Here is a 19,933-nt window from a genome sequence, read left to right on the forward strand (position 1 = left end):
CAAATAGTTTATTATTGCTTTTAAAAAGACATTTAAGGAACAAGTAGAAGGTTTTAAAATGTGAAATAGAGGGACTTTTTCTTATTTTTACCAACTGCAAAATTAATTTTTAAGTTTTAGTTTATTTGTAAGTTAAAACTAGCTATCTGTAAACTAGCCATCAGTTAAAAGTTAACACTAATATTTATCATCTCATTTACTAATTTCTGTTAATACTGGAGTATAAAATACTGGAATATATTTTGTTTCTCTCTTACCTTTCCTTTAGTGTTCAGGCTACATAAGCTACTCTCATACCATTTTAAGTATTGCCATATGATTAAAAAATCTTTTTTTTAATCTTTTTTTTTTTTAAAGATTTTATTTATTTATTTGACAGAGATCACAAGTAGGCAGAGAGGCAGGCAGAGAAAGAGAGAGGGAAGCAGGCTCCCCGCTGAGCAGAGAGCCCGATGCGGGCCTCGATCCCAGGACCAGGAGATCATGACCTGAGCCGAAGGCAGTGGCTTAACCCACTGAGCCACCCAGGCGCCCTTTTTTTTTAATCTTTTAAAAAATATATACTATAATGCCTGGAACACAGCAGGCCTTGAAAATATTATAGTATAATAGTAATGGTATATAGTACCATATAGTACTATAGAAAAGTATTATGATCTTTCATTTTCCTAATACTATTTCTTATAATATTTAAATGATATTTATACTAGTCAATTTTTAATTTTATAATTAGGACTATATCCATTTTTTTTACAACCATTATCTTTTTTTTTAACCAATTATCTTATGTGATTGAAGCATGGTATTAACATTGCAAGTTTGACTTGCAAGTTTGACACCAAGAGCTAGCTCCATATTTCCTGTATCCATAAACTACCTTGCAATTATAGATAAAGAAAGAGGATTAAGACTTAAAATTTAGAATCCAGCTCTGAATAGATCACTAAATTCAAATAAATCTAAGAACTCCTGCTGAAGCCTATTCTATTCCTACAGTGCCTCCAAGTGAACATATTTAGGGTTTTCTCTCTTTTATTTCTGTCACCATCATCATACCTCAGACCCAGGAGATAGGTTACTACCTTATTTCTCTAGTCTAAATGTTTAGGTCAAAACGCCCAACTCCTATTTCCTCAGCATAACTGAAATTTCACTCTAAGCTACCAGGAAACTGTTTCTCAGTAACTTTTTAGCATCTAGACACTACATACGTGACATCTAGAAACCAGTTTATCTTCCAGAGCAAGCATTTTGCCTATTTTAAGAATAAAATACAACTACTAAACATCTTTCTTTTTCCCATTTCAAATTTCCCTCTTAAAATAAAGACCTCACTCTCAGTTCTAGTGTTGTAGGCAGAATAATAGCTCCCAACGAAGCCCACAACCTATTTCTCAGAAACTGTGAATGTTGTATCTTACAAGGCAAAAGAAATTCACAGATGTACTTAAGGCTAAGGACCTTGAGATGGGAGGTATGCCTGGATTATATATATATGTGGGCCCAATCAGATCACTTGAGTCCTTAAAAGTGAAGATGTTTTTGTGAATGCAGTCAGAGACAGATGACATAAGTGAAGAAAGGATAGAGAGATGTTTCCAGTTTGGAATAGAAAAAAGGGGGCCACAAACCAAGGAACTCTGTGGTCTCTAGAAGCTGGAAGAGGGAAGGGAACAGATTCTCTGAAGGGAACAGAGGCTTCCAGAAGGGAACCTAGCCCACCAACATCTATATTTTGCGCCGCGAGACCTGTGTTGGTCTTCTGACCTATCACTAAGTTTCTGGTAATTTGTTAGGACAGCAATAGAGAATGGATACATCCACTTCTCAGTCTGAAAACATTCTTAATTCTCAGCTTATTTTCAAGGCAATAGTGACCAACACCTTTGAACTTTAATGAATGATTGGGCTCTTTCAAGCTGAGGTTATTAGTAACTCCTTAAGTTTTCTGAAATGATTCATCTAGTTCTACCCCTTTAAGTTGCAAAAATTCATGTAGTTATTTCATAATGCCTCATTACCTTAACCATACACAACCATAAGTTACCATGTATATAGCAAGAGGATTATAAATGGACAAAGACTTTTTTTCTCTTCGTTAGATTGGATCTCCCCAGATCTCCTTGGGGGTCTTGCTCAGTCAGTTGTCTTCTCTCTATCTAATACCAAGCTCTCCACTACAGAGATTGGTACCTTTAGGCTATAATCTAGTGCAAATCTCTTCCCCGGGGAGGATATTTTTAAGTTCACCTCTCTTTATCTTCATTCAGCATGGTTTCTTATCTCTTCTTAACCAACAACATTTAAGAAGGAAACCTATGCTCCTCATTTCTACTTTATTTCTCAACCCTCCATAGTCTCCCTAAATGCCCCTAAAGCTGCTCTTGATTCTGACACCCTAATTGCCAAATCCAATGGACTCCCACCAGGGAAAGAGCTACGTTATTCACTCTGTTCCTTGACATCCTCTCCTACCTTGGTCTTTGTGATACACTCTCTCTGGTTCTCCTCCAACCTTTCTAACTTTCCTGAGTCTCCTTGGCATCTCCTCTTCCTCCTCAACTTACTTCCTAAACCTGGATGTATCTCTTCTTTCTTGCATCCACTCTCCTCTCTCATCACTCCTCAGGGAAGCCTCCTTTAAGTCCTCATCTCCTCCTGACCACATAAACTGCCCCATCCTTCTTAGAATATAATGTCTTCCAGGGTCTTCTTGTTTCCTCATGGACTCCACCATAGCTCCTCGAGGGGTTTTGAGATGAGGAATGACTTATCATATTGACCTTTTATAAAGATTAATCTGGATGGGGTATGTAGGACTGACTGGATTGAGTAGGCCTGGAGGCAGGGAAACCAGTTGAGAAGGCAGAGAATTACCCAGTATGGAATGACAACAGCCTGAATTATTGCCCTGGTAATGGAAAGAAAGATAAGCCAGGAGAAATATTTCAGTGGAAGTATTTAAGGCTGGTACTTGGTGACACATTAAAGAAGGAGAGGAAAAGTCAGAGATGACTCAGAAATTTCAGGTCTGGGAGACTAGAAAGGTAACAGCATCATTAACAAAATGGGGTAGCTGGGTATAGAAATAGGTTTGGGAGGAAGCAGAAGCAGTTAATCTTAGATATGGAATGTGAAAGCAGAGATGCCCCATCAGGGGAAGACTGGGCTCCGTAATCAAAAGAATCAAGGAACAGTTTCTAGAAATAGAATAACAAAAGCTACTAAAGTTGATGGATGCAGTAGTTCTCCCTCCCCTTTATTCATGGTTTTGCTCTCCATAGTCACAGTTATCCACAGTCAACCAGGGCCCCCAGCAGATGATCCCTCCTCCTGATGACTCATTAGAAGCTCTACAGTCGCCTAATGCCAACCTAGCTTTTCACCTGACCTCATCTCATCAAGCAGGCATTTTATCATCTCACAACATCACAAGATGGATGAGTACAGTATAATAAGATATTCTGAGGGAGAGAGACGATATACATGTAGTTTTATTATAGTACATCGTTATTATAATTATTCTATTTTATTATGACTTCTTACTGTGCCTAATTTATGAATTAAACTTTATCACAGGTATGGGTGTCTAGTGAAAAGCATAGTTATATAGAGTCCAGTACTATCCATAGTCTCAGGCATCCACTGAGGGTCTTGGAATACGTCCCCTGTGCATGAGGTGGGGCTACTATATGACTATATAATATTTGCATAGAAATGTTAACATGTAAATAATATTTGCTAAATAAATAAATCTATTGATGTTATTTCCTCTATTCAAGTACCTACCCAAGATACCAGGACACCCAAGACACTCACTGGCGCTCCAAAATATCTACCTCACTGTACCACCATGAGTAGCCCCAGGCATTTGCTTTTTCTGTTGCTTCTCTTGATTGATCGTTGCAAGGTATTACAAAAACTGTGGTGTTTGATCTTAGGGGCCTTCACAGACACATATTCCTTGTAAGTCCTCTCATGTTAACATTCTATTGAACACCCTACAACCCTACACTCACTTTGCCTCCTAATTCAAATCTGGGCCATTCAATATGACTTCTGTTCTCAACCCCAACTTTCTTATGTTTTCACTCCACCCTTCTTTCTTTCCCCATTGTCTCCTCCTTTCCAAGGCTATATCTGTGTTTTTTATCACATTTCTTTCAACCTCCAGGACCTTGTTCCCTGACTTCATTCTTAAGATCTCCCTACCTCATTTGCTCCTTTCTTTTGGGCTGCTAACATAGTCAAGTCCACCCTATCTTTAAAAATTTTTTTTCTTTAATAACACAGAGGATATGGGGAGATGGAGAAGAGAAGGTTGTTGGGGGAAATTGGAGGGGGAGACAAACCATGAGAGACTATGGACTCTGAAAAGCAATCTGATGGTTTTGGAGGGGTGGGGGGTGGGAGGTTGGGTGAGCCTGGTGGTGGAGCACTGGGTGTGGTGCATAGCCAATCAATTCTGGAGGACTAAAAAGAAATTTTTAAAAAATAAACAAAAATTTAAAAAAAAATTTTTTCTTTAGCTTTGATTTCCTCAGAGCTTCCTATGACCTTATTACTCTTTTTTTTTTTTTTTTTTGGTGCTATATAAATAATATAAACTTTACCACTATATATATGTATGTTTGTGTGTGTATATATATATATATATATATATATATATAAAATACAAACTTTACAACAATATATATAGTATATATATAAAGTAATATAAACTTTACAACTATATATATATAGTCTTGATAGTGGCTTGAATTGTTGCTAGAGCTATTTGTGTATGTCCTATATGTTTATGTCAGAGTCTCGAAAATGTGAGTTTCTGTAGGGCAAAAGCCATGTAGTAAATTAATCAAAAATGTTTTCAGCTATGACTAATCAGGAAATAGTTGTGAGATTTGGGATGCCCACTTCCCAGAAATAGTAAATACTGTAATAGTACTTTGCCATTAGCTGTTTGCAAGGAGTTAAAATTATAAAGACACATAGAGTTTCATGTAATGGTTATCTCTTATGCATAAGTCAGGATTTTTCTGATACCTATAACAAGAGCAATTACACTCATTTGAGGCCCTAAGTAAGGGTCTGGGGCAGTCCCTATGGCAATGAATGTAGACGTTCGCATGAGAAACAGGTAGTCAAGTTTTAAACTTAGAAGGCACCATGAGAGGGGCATCTGGGTGGCTCAGTCAGTTAAGCAGCTGCCTTCGGCTAGGGTCATGATCCCAGGGTTTTAGGTCAAAACACTCATTTCTTATTTCCTTAGCATAACTGAAATTTCACTCTAAGCTACCAGCAAACTGTTTCTCAATAACTTTTTAGCATCTACACACTACATCCTTGACATCTAGAAACCAGTTTATAATTATAATTATAATTTTATAATTTACCTGCATTGGGCTCCCTGCTCTGCGGGGAGTCTGCGTCTCCCTCTCCTTTTGCCTGCTACTCTGCCTACTTGTCCTCTCTATCTCTCAATCAAATAAATAAATAAAATCTTATAAAAAAAAAAAGAAGGCACCACGAGCACACTACTTTTTCCCATTATTAATTTAGATAGAATCAATATTCAGTAAAGTTATTTAGGCTTTAGAGCTTTCTAGCAGGAAAGTTGACAATGTTTCCCCTCTATACTCAATACATACACCTACATTTCTCTTTCTATCCTAAAAAGCTATTTTTTAGCCCTGATCCACCACTATAGCTGCCTTCTTAATTGATGAAGTTAGAGAAAATGTCAGAACGTGATGCTATGTAGTTGGAGCCAAGAGCTAAAGAACAAAATATTTTAAAAGTTAAAAGCATGGAGGACATGGGGAGTTAGAGAGGAGAAGGGAGTTGGGGTAAATTGGAAGGGGAGGTGAATCATGAGAGACTATGGACTCTGAAAAACAATTTGAGGGGTTTGAAGTGGCGGGGGGTGGGAGGTTGGGGTACCAGGTGGTGGGTATTATAGAGGGTACGGATTGCATGGAGCACTGGGTGTGGTGAAAAAATAATGATACTGTTATGCTGAAAATAAATAAATGAAAAAAAAGTTATATTAATTTTTATAATCAACTTTTAGAAAAAGTTATTTTTATAATTTCACAAAAATAAAATACGCTTTTATGTCATCCTAACAAAACTAAAGCCCACAACTAGAAAAATCTGAAGATTGAAATTTGCAAGTAAAGCAAAGTTTATTCCTCACAGTTAAGTGTGAAAATTCAATTAAAAATAATTTAGAGAGGAGTACTTGGGGGTCACAGTCAGTTGAATGCCTCACTCTTCATTTTAGGCTGCGGTGGTGATCTTAGGGTCGTGAGATCAAGCCCCATGTCTGGCTCTGTGCTCAGCTTGGCATCTGCTTGAGGCTCTCTCTCCCTCTGTTGCCCCGGGCCCCCACACTCTCTCTCTAAAATAAATAATCTTTTTAAAAAATAACTTAGAGAGCAACTACTTGGTATAAAGCACTTTGCCAAGCACTGAGCTTAATATTTAAATATAAGAAAGTCATAATGGCTCAGCTTAAAGGTCTGTGTTACAAACATGTCTAGAAATACATTCTATGTTGTTATTCCTTATTTATAGATAATCAGGTTGAGGTTTAGCAGAGTAAAGAAATTGTTCATGTTCCCACAGTATGCCAGTGGAAGAGCTGGAATTCAAATTGAGATTGATTAGATGTCAAACTCTATTCATCCAACAAATATTTCTAAGCCCTTTCTATATGCCGGCCACTGTTCTAGAAAAATAGGCTACTTTAGGGAAGGAAACAGAAGATCCCTGCACTCTTGGTGTTTATACTCATTAGCTGACAACTCCTCCATCTTCTCTCCTGCCACCCACCTACACACACACACACACACACACACACACACATACACGTACTTTTCCGAGATTAACCCTTATACCCAGATTGTTGATTTTATCACCTGCATCCTAAATCTCCTTTGAAGCCTGGCTCAATCAGTTACTGCCTCTTCCACAGGATCCATTCAACTCCATCAACTATATACAGGTCTCATCTTGAAAAATGCCTCTACTACTAGTCTTTACTTCCATTCTTTTTTCTTGCTCCATACCATCCCCCACATTCCACAGCACTCATTCTCTCTAACGCTCTGCTACCTGGTTTTCCTTCCACAAGCTGTTTGCAGTCCTCATGCCTCTCGATGAGTCTATGACATTTAATGAAGCTGGCCACTCCTAAAAACTCCTTCCTTGATTGTTGAGAAGTCAACTTACACTGGCTTTGAATGAATGGTGTTTCTACATCCATAAAATTATCTTTAAGAAGAAATAACATCTTCTCTAGTGAATAATGTCATCACAGTGATACATTGAGTAAGTTAGAAAATTGGTTAATTTTTTTCTTGAAATCCTCTAGAGGAATTTTTTCTTTTCATTTTTAAAAAAGATTTTATTTACTTATTTGACAGAGAAAGAGAGAGAGAGAGAGAGAGAATGGGTGGGGTGAGGAGCAGAGGGAGAGGGAGAAGCAGACTCCCTCCTGAGCAGGGAGCCCAATGCAGGACTTGACCCCCAGACTCTGGATCATGACCTGAGCCGAAGGCAGATGTTTAACAGACTGAGCTGCACTGTGTCCTTGTTTTCATGTTTTTAAGATCTTTCTTTTCAAACTTCTAAAAAATTTATTTTTATTTATTTTATTTTTTTTTTATTTTTTTTAAAGATTTTATTTATTTGTCAGAGAGAGAACGAGCGAGAGCGAGCATAGGCAGACAGTGGAAGGCAGAGTCAGAGGGAGAAGCAGGCTCCCTGCAGAGCAAGGAGCCCAATGTGGGACTCGATCCCAGGACGCTGGGATCATGACCTGAGCCGAAGGCAGCTGCTTAACCAACTGAGCCACCCAGGCGTCCCTTTTTTTAAATTTTTTTAGAGAGAGAGAGAGAGAGCACACACATGAGTTGGGGGAGAGGGGCAGAGGGAGAGAGAGCATCTTAAGTAGGCTCCAAAGTCCAGAGCCAGACATTGGGCTCACAGCCCTGAGATCATGACCTGAGCCAAAACCAAGAGTCAGACACTCAACTGCTCAACCCACTGAGCAACCCAGCCTCCCTTAAGATCTTTCTAATACAAACAAGATGATATGTATTTATATTCATTGTATCATGTATTTCAGTGGAAAGCAAGAGGTAACTCCAACTGCCATAAAAGTCAGCCACAATCTCTACCACTCAGAAGATGACTCAGAACTACTTCATACTCAAGACACATTCAGAAGCAGATAGAAGAATTGTAAAAGCCTGGATTTGAAGTCATTTAATGTTAGCACATAAAGTCCCACATGCATTAATTGTATTATAGCCCCATAATAAGTGTTTATTATAGTACTTCTGAATTATTATTATTATTATTATTATTATTGTTACCATTTTAAAGATTTTGTTTTTATTTATTTGATACAGAGAGAGAGACAGCCAGAGAGGGAACACAAGCAGGGGGAGTGGAAGAGGGAGAAGCCAGGCTTTCCCCCCTCGCAGGGAGTCTGACTCAGGGCTTGATCCCAGGACCCAGGAATCATGATCTGAGCCGAAGGCAAATGCTTAACGACTGAGCCACCCAGGTGACCCACACCTCTAAATTATTAAGAAAAGATAAAATTATGTTCCGTATACCATTAAGGAGTCTAAGAATACATACACTGTATTTTTATATGTGTATATGTGTATATATATGTATGTATACACACACAAAACAATACTCAACCTAAGGATTTATCACAGAAAACACCGCCTAGGTAAAGAAAGAGAGCACAGTGTATGCCCCCAAATTTAGGAGATTCATCTAGGCTGTCACACATAGCTGTAGTTTATTCATTTTTGTTGCAATGTGCTGTTCTATACATTCACCATAATTTACCCATTTTTCTGTTCATTAACATTGGGTTATTCGCAGTTTTTGCCTATGAATATTCTTGCACATAAGTCTTGGACATGTGAATGTACGCATAGCAATAGAATTGTTGGGTCACAGGATATACATATTCTCAGCTTTAGTAAATAGTGAAACTGTCTTCTATAGTGGTCATACTAGTTGGTACTCTCATCAACGACATTATATAAGTTCCAGTAACTGTTTATCCTCACTAATAATTTGTGTTGCCTTTTTTTTTAAAGCCATTCTGGTGGCTTTGTAATAATATCTCATTGTGGCTTAAGTTGGCATTTTCCTCATTGCTAATGAGGTTAATTATATTTTTATATGTTTATTGGCCATTTGGATTTTTTTCTTTGGGAAATACTCTTTACATTTTAAAGGATTTTGATATTAAGTGGTTAAAATAAACAGAATGAGTTTTGTTAAGTGGAACAGGGACAAAGATCAGCTACTAAAGGCCTTTAATTATGGGGTGCCTGGGTGGCTCAGTGGGTTAAGCCTCTGCCTTTGGCTCAGGTCATGGTCTCAAGATCCTGGGATGGAGCACTGCATCAGGCTCTCTGCTCAGTAGGGAGCCTGCTTCCCCCCTCTTCTCTCTGCCTACTTGTGTCTGTCAAATAAATAAAACTTAAAAAAAATATAAAGCTCTTTAATTTTGCTCTTGGGCTCTCTGAGCAAGACAAGACAAGACCAAAGCTGCTGTCCAGAAATGGAGAGTTATTGTTTCCATGAACTGAGCTTGAGGCCAGCAAATAGAGGGAGAATATTATTTTCTCAAGAGGCTTTGGAGAAATTTATATTTCAAACTATAACACTCAAGTTTTGTGGAGTCTAAAGGAACAGGAAAGTTGAACCAGAGGGACCCTGCTCTATCGCATTTTCTTTCTAGGCCTCAGGATCCAGAAAGCATTTGTTCAAAGAATGGACTTCAATCAGTTTCTAGGGTGTCTACTGGGTTTCGGTAGCAGCAGAGAGTCTCATAACAAGAAAGAATATATTTGAGAGATTGTCAGCCTAACACTGGAAGCCGCCCCCTAGTCTAAAAGTGAAGCTGCAGTGGGGGCTGAAATGGGAGGGACAGCTAACCACTGGCTGATCATATATGGGAAATTCACAAACATAGAGGAGTTTCATTTCCCCTCCATGTCAGATTATTGAGGCTTTTTATAAATTCTATTCTATCAAAGGAGAAGAATCCCTTATTTGCAAGACATCTCTACAATCATTAGGAATAATGAATCATGCTAGAGAAACAATAGGCTATTGCAGAAAGCAAACATCTTTTATGACTGGTGCTTTAAATTTCCATTTGGCCTGTAAAGCCTTGAGAAACAAAAAGTTTCCTCATCTATAAAGAATGGAGATAGATTCTAGGCTCATAACTTTAATACATAACCCATAGTATCTAATCCACTCTAGAAAATAGAATGCTACAGAAAGCTTTATTATTCATTTTACAAAGTTAGCATAACCCTGAGAACAAAATCTGAGACACATAGTACAGAAAAAAAGAAAACCACAGACTAATATCATTTATGTAAACTGATGCAAAAAAAAAAAAACAAAAAACCAATTCAAATAAAATATCAGCAGTCGAATCCAGTAGTATGTATTATTAGAATAACACACCCTAACTGAGAAGGGTTTATTTTGAGAATGTATAGATGGTTCAACATTAAAAGATCAATAAATAAATTTCACCAAAAGATGCATCGAAAGAGTAGAAATCCAAGAGCACTTTGAGAGAGAACAAAAGAGGACTTGATAAAAGTTGACGTCTGTTCTCGGTTTGTTAAGTATGAGCAAAACCAAAATAAAACATAAGCAGCAAATTTCAAACCTAACGTTAAAACTTCAGTTACGTTTTCATCAAAATCAGGAACAATAAAAAATCCCCGCTGTTGTTGCTCTTACTTATATCTGTTCAGGAAGCTAGCTAGTAGGTGAGACATGACAAAGGAACAAGATAAAGCTATTTTATTTTTTTAAAGACTTTATTTATTTATTTGACAGAGAGAGAGATCACAAGTAGGCAGAGAGGCAGGCAGAGAGAGAAGGTAAAGCAGGCTCCCTACTGAGCCCAATTTGGGGCTCAATCCCAGGACCCCAAGACCCTGACCTGAGCTGAAGGGAGAAGCTTAACGCACTGAGCCACCCAGGCACTCCAGATAAAGCTATTTTGAAATAAGAGAACTTTGTCATTATATATGGATGGTCTAATTGTCTGGAAAACCAAGGGTCAACTACAAAAACTATTACCATTAATAAGAGATTTTCAGAAAGATGTTTGGTTACCAAATAACTTTCCTCTACAGTACCAATAGCTGTTTAGAAAATGGAAGAGAGATCCCATTCAAAAGAGCCCAGACTGAGGCCTTTACCTTGGTGCTTCTGCTTGAAATATTTCCCCTCCCCTTTGCTTGTCTGCCACTCATCATTCCATTCTCTTCTCAATTTCCTGTTCTTTATAAAGACTTCTCCCCATTCTAGGCCCTAACGCTCTTAATCATTTCCAGAGGCAGATGTGTTTGCATGTGTTTACGTCTTCTCCTAGATGCACAGAACACATTTCCCAGCCTTCCTAGTAGTGAGTTGGATCTATGTGACTGAATTTTGGCCAGTGTTGTGTGGGATAAAGTGCCACTTATGGAGTAGGGGAAAAAAACCCCAACTCTCTCAACCACTTCTCTGCTCTTCTCTTTTCCCACCAACGAGACGAAAATACACCAAAGACCTAGAGATGGTGGAGCCTCAAGAAGGAAGTGAGAACTAAGGAGCCTACGTCCTCGAGTTACAGTTTAGTAGAGAATTGCTCAAGGAAGTCACCTTATCAGGAACACCCACACTGGTTTGTTGCATGAGCAGGAAGTAAGTTTTTTTCTTTCATGTAAGAAGTCTTTGGTTTTTTTATTACAACATTGGACAACCAGACTAATAATACATTGACCCTGTGTCAAACAGTATGGCACTCTGCAGACGTTAGACTAATAATACATTGACCCTGTGTCAAACAGTATGGCACTCTGCAGACGTTAAGCTTTTAGTACCCCTGGCTCCATTTCCATTTCTTGCTTGCCCAAGATCCCATAGCTACTTGAGTGGTGAAGCCACTGTTTTTGGAGCCTAAACTCTTTACCACTAGGCTATCCTGATCCACCAGAGCAAGGACATATTTGAAAAAGAAGAGGCATGAAGATGACCTTCCTTACAATGATACTTCGTTACTATGATACACAGTGTATCAGAAATCTCTAAAAATAAAAAAGAATAAACAGGGCAGGTAGACACACAGATTGGTGAAGTAGAGCTACAAGTAATCCAAACAATGTGCCTGATGGATTTTTGGCAAAGGTGCAAAAACAAGTCAGTGGAAGAAAGGAGAGCTTTTAAAATAGATGGTGCTGGAATGATTGTGGACAGCTATAGGCTATAAAGAAAAACTTCCTTCCACCTAAAACTTACACTTTATATAAAAATTAACTAAAAATGGGGAGTGCTTGGGTGGCTCAGTTGTTAAGCATCAGCCTTTGGCTCAGGTCATGATCCCAGGGTCCTGAGATAGAGCCCCGCATCCATCTGGCTTCCTGCTCAATGGGAAGCCTGCTTCTCCCTCTGCCACTCCCCCTGCTTGTGTTCCCTCTCTCACTGTGTTTCTCTCTCTGTCAGATAAATGAATAAAATCTTAAAAGAAAAAAAAGAACTCAAAATGGGTCATGGACTTAAATTTAAAACATAAAAGCTATAAAACCTTTAGAAAAAAGAAAATTTTCAAATCCTCTGCCATTTTCCAATCAGATTGGTTTTTGTTATTGAGTTGTATGAATTCTTTAAATATTTTGGATGGTAACCCCTTGTGAGATATATGATTGGCAAATATTTTCTCCCATTCAGAAGGTTTCCTTTTCATTTTGTTGATTTTCTTTGCTTTGCAGAAGCTTTTTAATTTTATGTATGTATGTGTTACATATATATAACATAAGAACTCTTAAAATTCAACGGTTAAAAAAGTTATCCAATTAGAAAAACGGGCAAAAAAACAGGAACAGACATTTCACTAAAGAGGATAGACAGATTAACACATGAAAAGATGTTCAATATTATTAGCCATCAGGGAAATTAGAAGTAAAACCATGATGAGATATTGTTACCCACCTATAAGAGTGGCTAAAATAATGAAAAATGATAAGACCAAATGCGGGCAAAGAAGTGGAAAATGGAAACATTCATACATCTCTGGTAGGAATGTAAAATAGTACAGTCATTCTGGAAAATAGTTTGGCAATTTCTTATAAAACTAAAAATGCATTCCAGCAATTGTACTCCTGGGCATTTATCCCAGAGACATGAAAAGTTCAGTTTACACAAAAACCTGTAACAGCTTTCTTTGTAACAGGCCCAAACTAGAAACAACCCAGATGTCCTTCAATGGGTGAATGACTAAACAAACTGTGGCATATCCACACCATTAAATATTACTCAACAATAAAAAGGAACAAACCATTGGTATAACAACTTCGATGGATCTAAAGGGAGTTATATGGAGCAAAAACAAACAAACAAACAAAAAAAACTCATAAGTTTATATACTGTGTGATTCCGTTTATGTAACCATCCTGAAATAACAAAATTATAGAGATGGCGACCGTTTTAGTGGTCGCCAAGAGTTAGAAATGGGGGTGACAGAGGTGTGAGCTTTGTGGTGATGAGACAGTTCTGTATTTTGATTGTGGTTGTGATTACAATAACCTACATATGATAAAATTGCATAGAACTTTATACATATGCACACAATACACAAGTGCATATAATATCTGAATAAACTCTCTGGATTATACTAATGTCATTTTCTTACAAAGAAAAGGAAAAAACACCCAATAGAAAAATGGGCAAAAGACATGAAGCTCCTTATAAAAGAAGAAATACAAAACTAAATAAATAAATACATAAAATAAAAGAAAAAATACAAATGACCAGTTGTTTAGAGAAAGATGTTGCCTCATTAGACACTAGAGATGTGGACATGAGTTTTCACTTATTAATCTTCAAGGAATAAATTTCACTCTTTTTTTTTTTTCGCTAGAATTATATTCCCCGGAAATTTTGGGTATTGTAGGCAAAGATTTATATGTAAAGCTGTCAAAGTTCTATTTCTATTAGTAAAAAAGGAAGAAAAAAAAGAAAAAGAAGAAAATTCTAATAGTTAGCAGAAAGGGATTAAATAAATTATGGTATAACCAAACAATTAACTACTGTGCTACCTGCGATTAGACATGACATTGTAGAGTGTGTTTTATTCCCATGTAAAGATATTTAGATATTTTTAATGTATGGTTCAAATGAAAAAAAAAGTTGTAAAATAATATGTTTGATAGGTCTTAAACATGTATCGAAATTCTAACACGGACCAGCGTTTATTTCTGGATCGATGGGTTAATTGGTGTTTTTAATTTTTATTTTAAATATTTTCATTGCTGTTTTGACTTCTCTGCAATCGGCATAGATTGTTTTTATAATAAGAATAAATACTAAAGGGAGGTGCCTGGATGGCTTAGTGGGTCAAGTGTCTGACCTTGGCTCAGATCATGACCTCAAGGTCCTGGGATAGAGCCCCACCTCTGGCTCCACCCCTAGAGGGTAGCCAACTTCTCCCTCTGCCCCTCCTTCCACGCATGCGTGAAGGCTTGCTTTCTCTCTCAAATAAATAAGATCTTTAAAAAAGAGAGAATAAAAAGTAAGGTTGGCTGGGGTTTTTTGGTCTTTAAGTACTGCAACTCAGTAATTTTTATTACTGAGTTAGTAATAACTCACAAGACAATACATCACAAAAACTTTATGGTGGGTCTGTGAAAAAATGTTTACAATACACAATGAAATAGTTTGTCTTTGACAATACTATTACATATGAAGAATACAAAAGGCAAGTAGGGATGCCCCCCAAGCAACACCATCCCAGTCCCTAAAGTTTACTTGATCGTACCTGCCTCCACACTGCTCTTTTAGGTGGCAGAACACAACTGAATATCACTTTCTTTCTCTTTCCAGTTCTCTCTGTTGATGATATTGGCACTTTTATGACAAAAATAAAAGGAAAAACGTACTCTGAAAAATTATTGTTCTAGTAAATTAATTTGACTATTAAGTCCATTGACCAGCAAAGGTCAGATGACCCTATGGATTGGTAATTTCTCAGTCTTCTAATTGCTTGTTTATGCTGAGAGAGTTAATTGTTACCTTTCAGAGAAAGTACTAAGCGCAGTGTCTGCCCATAACAAGCATTTAGTATTGTTCTCTCTTCTCCTTAAGCAATATTTGTATTTATAACAAGAGTCTTTCTAAACAGCAGCAAAATTGGGGTTCCTGGGTGGCTCAGTGGGTTAAAGCCTCTGCCCTCTGCTCAGCTCATGATCTCAGGGTCCTGGGATTGAGTCCTGCATCAGGCTCTCTGATCAGCAGGGAGCCTGCTTCCTCTTCTCTCTCTGCCTGCCTCTCTGCCTGCTTGTCATCTCTCTCTGTCAAATAAATAAATAAAATCTTTTAAAAAAATAAATAAATAAACAGCAGCAAAATCAACATGGTCAATGTCGTCATCACCCTCCCACCAAGAGTGGGACTGATCATGCCTAATCCGAGTAACCTGAGGACCACCTTTCTACTTTTACATGTTGACGTTCATTTTAACTTGATTTGCATTTAAAAAAAATGCTGGGTGGGCACCCAGTATAATGTGATCTGGGGCCCATTTGTCTCTATAAAATGGTCCTGGAGGCCTCCCCTCAACATTACAGCCCCACCCACACATTTCACCTCAATTCCTATGTTTTGTTCTTCCCCAGAGCTCATTGTAAGATTTCTGAACAAACTCATTGAAATAAACCCCACCAATGCTTGTATGCTACAGCAACAGCAACACTGGGGCGGCACTCAGCTTTTCTAGAAAGATCCCTGGGTCATATGGTGGCTCCATCCTACTCACTTTGAAAGGAAGGCTCTTTGGGACTTGCTGTCTATGGAGTATTTAGTCTCTGTCCCTCCGATGACTTAGCTTCCCAGCAAAAAGTAGAGTCTCTCTGTTCTAACAAAGTAGTGAGTTTTATTTTAGTCTGAAGATTGCTTCCCTGTGTTTTGAATGGCTTCAGGTTTACAAATTGTCTGTTAGTAACATGGAACTTACAATGCATGTTCTCAAAGATAACCTAAAATCAGGCGCCTAGTCGTTAGGCTAATGCCTTCGGCTCAGGTCATGATCCCGGAGACCTGGGACTGAGCCCTGAATTGGGCTCCCTGCTCCGCGGGAAGCCTGCTTCTCCTTCTCCCACTCCCCCTGCTTGTGTTCCCTCTCTGTCAAATAAATAAATAAATAAAATCTTAAAAAAAAAAAAAGATAGCCTAAAATCTAATTATGCTGTAATTTTGTTCTTCATAATAATGGGGATACAAAACTAGGTCGACCCCTATACCTTCTGGAGTCTACCCAGTTGCATGATTGGACCTTGGGAATGTTAAGATTCCCAAGAGACAGTCAGCACAAAGTTTTCTGCAACTTGCACTTATCTGTTTCTTGTATTGTCTGTGTACATTTTAAAGCAAAGTAGCAGATCTAATAAATAGCAAATTCTGAACTGTAGCATTTTGTGTTTTTGTTTATCTTTTAATTTTGCAAAGACATTCCAAGGCTGTTGCAACCAGTCTGTTCAAGAACAACAAGAACAAAAGCTCATTAGTGTGTCTCAACAGTCAGAGAAAACAAATTGCAACAAGTAGTGCTAAAATTTCCAAAATAAGCAGGACCTGGGAAGAACTTAAGGGGTCCAAAAATTCTTATGTAACTCTAATTGGCCAGAATAAAAACTTCTATTTTGCACAAGTCAGATAGAATTATGTAGACCAAGGCATTGTTTTTGTAAGATCAAGACTAGTAATCTTAAAACATATTAGATTAAGCACATATCTTCTCAAGGAAGCACTTCCTGTTACCCACTCCCCCACTGCCCCGCACCCAAACACCAAACGCTGAACACTTCTTTCTTGGTTCCCTTATTCTCCTACATACCTCTTACAACACACTGCACCCATTTGTTTATATGTTAATAGTCCTGGGATGGAGGAGGGCAGGGACATCCCCTTCCTCCCCTAAAACAATACATGTCACACATGTCCCCTTATTTAATATATCCTAAATGAATGAATGAATATGAATATGAATGGACATTAAGAAGAATTTGGATTGTATTTGTTTGTTTTTAGATTTTATTTATTTATTTCAGAGGAAGAGAGAGAGTGCAAGCCTGAGCAGGGGGAGGGGCAGAGGGAGAAGTAGACTCTCCACTAAGCAGAGAGCACTGGTGAGCAGAGAGCAGGACCTGGGATTGTGACCTGAGGGGAAGGCAGATGCTTAACTGACTGAGCCTCCCAGGAGGTTCTGGACTATATTTTTTTCAACTCCATTGTATAAACTTAAAGAGATGGAAAATGGTTTCTCCTTTTTTGGATCTTGAGTAATGTTGAAATAAAATCATGTTAAAAGTGAGATGGAGGGGCGCCTGGGTTAAACCCTCTGCCTTTGGCTCAGGTCATGATCCCAGAGTCCTGGGATGGAGTCCGGCATCAGGCCCTCTGCTCAGCAGGGAGCCTGCTTTCTCCTCTCTCAGTGCCTGCCTCTCTGACTACTTGTGATCTCTGTCTGTCCAATAAAGAAATAAAATCTTAAAAAAAAATAGAGTGGGATGGAAAAGAAGAAATAAGATAGAACCCCAATAGTAGCCAGGAGGTTTAGTTTCTACTATCATTCACTAAACTTCTGATGGCGGGTGAATGGGACCCGGTTTTCTTGGTGGTGGGGTTGACATAACTATATAATAAGAGGTTTCAATTAGATGCCACAGAACCAGCTTTTTGGGCCTTTTTATAATAGAGAGAGAGGGAGAAAGACAGAGAGATGGGGGTGGGAGGGAAGGCAGAGGGAGAGAGAGAGAATCCCAAGCAGGCTCCTTGCTCAGTGCAGAGCCCAGCCTTGATCTCAAGATCCCGAGATCATGACCTGAGCTGAAATCAAGGGTTCCAGGCTTACCCTACTGAGCCACCCAGACATGCCTGGAACCAGCTTACAGATTTTGTGAAGCCATTCATTATTCCATAGCACAGAAATGTATCTTTGTCTTTAGAAAAATTGGTATTATTAACACAGTTTTTGGAGTGATGGTTATTAATGTAAGATCTTTCACCTTTTTACATGCCATTGTCCTCATGCTTTAGCAGAATAGCACTTTGGTAAACACCTCTGTTACAGCACTTGTCACATTGTATCATAATTCTTTGCCTCCTTGATGGTTTCTCATTGGATAGTTAGCTCTTCAAGGCCAGGTGTCAGTGTTGACATATCTTTACCTACCAATGGATAAACCACTTCTAGTACATGTTTAATGCACAGCGGACCTCCAAAAATATTTTTTGAAGAATGAATTTTAATATTTTAGGTCCACCTTGAACTATTCCAAGCACAAAATTTCACATATTTCTAAAGGAGCTCTGTTTTTAAATTTAGGAGTCTTCATGGTTATTTCAAATTCATCTGTATTTCTCCATGGCTTGTGCCATTTTTGTTATTTAAAATTTTAAATTTCATTTTAAATATGCAAGAGCATAGTAACTAGGAACTGATTCATATACCAAGTGGGCAGATCACAGAATTTAATTACCCCAAACTGTCAGAGGTGTTGTGAGTTTTAATGTCTGTAAAGGCTTTTACCATGCTAGGATGAAAGACGTTCAGGAGTAATGCGTCACCATCAGTAGTGCTACCACCATCTACGCACACCAATTTAAAAGTACATTTAAAATACCATTTCAAATTCTGTAAGGACATGCAAATGTGCCATATCGTGCTGCAACAAAATTAGAAATAATTTAGATTTTTATTAGTGCTTATTTTAGTCTATTATTTCTAGCTTAAATGTTTCATTTTTAAAAAAAGATTTTACTTATTTATTTGAGACAGAGAGAAACAGAGAGAGAGAGCATGAGCAGGGGGTTAGAGGCAGAAGGAGAAGGAGAAGAAGGCTCTCCACTGAGCGGGGATTGACATGTGGGGCTCACCCAGGACTCCAGGATCATGTCCTGAGCAGAAGGCAGTTGCTTAACTGATGGAGCCACAAGGGCACACCTTCCTCTTTGTTAATACAGCTTAATCTTCAACTACATTTTAGGAGGGTCTTTATTTTGTTTTATTGTTGTGGTGGTTGTTAACCTAATTAACTCTCAAATTACTTTATCTCTAAAATATGACTATATTTCATTGTAAAACCACTTAACTCTTTCTTAATTCCCATTATCTAATTCATAAAATTCATAAAATTCAAAATAATCCCTTTTTAAAAAATCAAATCAGTTTAATTTTCCTGCTATCCCCTCAAGCATACAAATCTGTAATTTGTTGTTTCTGCTGTTTAAGAAGATCAATTTTCAACTTGAAACCCTCTCATGGCACTATGTACATCTTTCATATAGCCCTTGCCACAAGCACAGCTTTACATTTATTTGTGTAATTATTTGATTATTTTGCTTCTTCCATGAGTACACAAACAGTTTTTGCTTACTATTAGACCCCCTGCTCTTAGAACAGTGCCTGGCACATAGATGCTCAATAAACACATGTTAATTCTGTTCTACTAAGTCTTTGTCCAGATTTACCGTAGGCACTAAAATACTAAACGTTTAAAAGAGGGAATTTTAAAAAGTAGAATCATAAAAAATGAAATCACTATTTGGAAATTATTATTTTTTTAATTTTTAAAAAATATTTTATTTATTTATTTGACAGAGAGACAGTGAGAGCAGGAACACAAGTAGGGGGAGTTGGAGAGGGAGAAGCAGGGTTCCTGCCAAACAGAGAGCCCAATGCAGGGCTCCATCCCATGACCCTGGGATCATGAACTGAGCTGAAGGTGGCCACCTAGGCACCCCAGAAATTATTATTATTTTTTAAAGATTTTATTTATTTATTTGACAGAGAGAGATCACAAGTAGACGGAGAGGCAGGCAGAGAGAG

The sequence above is a fragment of the Mustela putorius genome, unplaced genomic scaffold, assembly GCF_011764305.1.
Source record: "Mustela putorius furo isolate JIRA1106 unplaced genomic scaffold, ASM1176430v1.1 tig00003898_pilon_pilon_pilon, whole genome shotgun sequence".
Classification (NCBI taxonomy): Eukaryota; Metazoa; Chordata; class Mammalia; order Carnivora; family Mustelidae; genus Mustela; species Mustela putorius.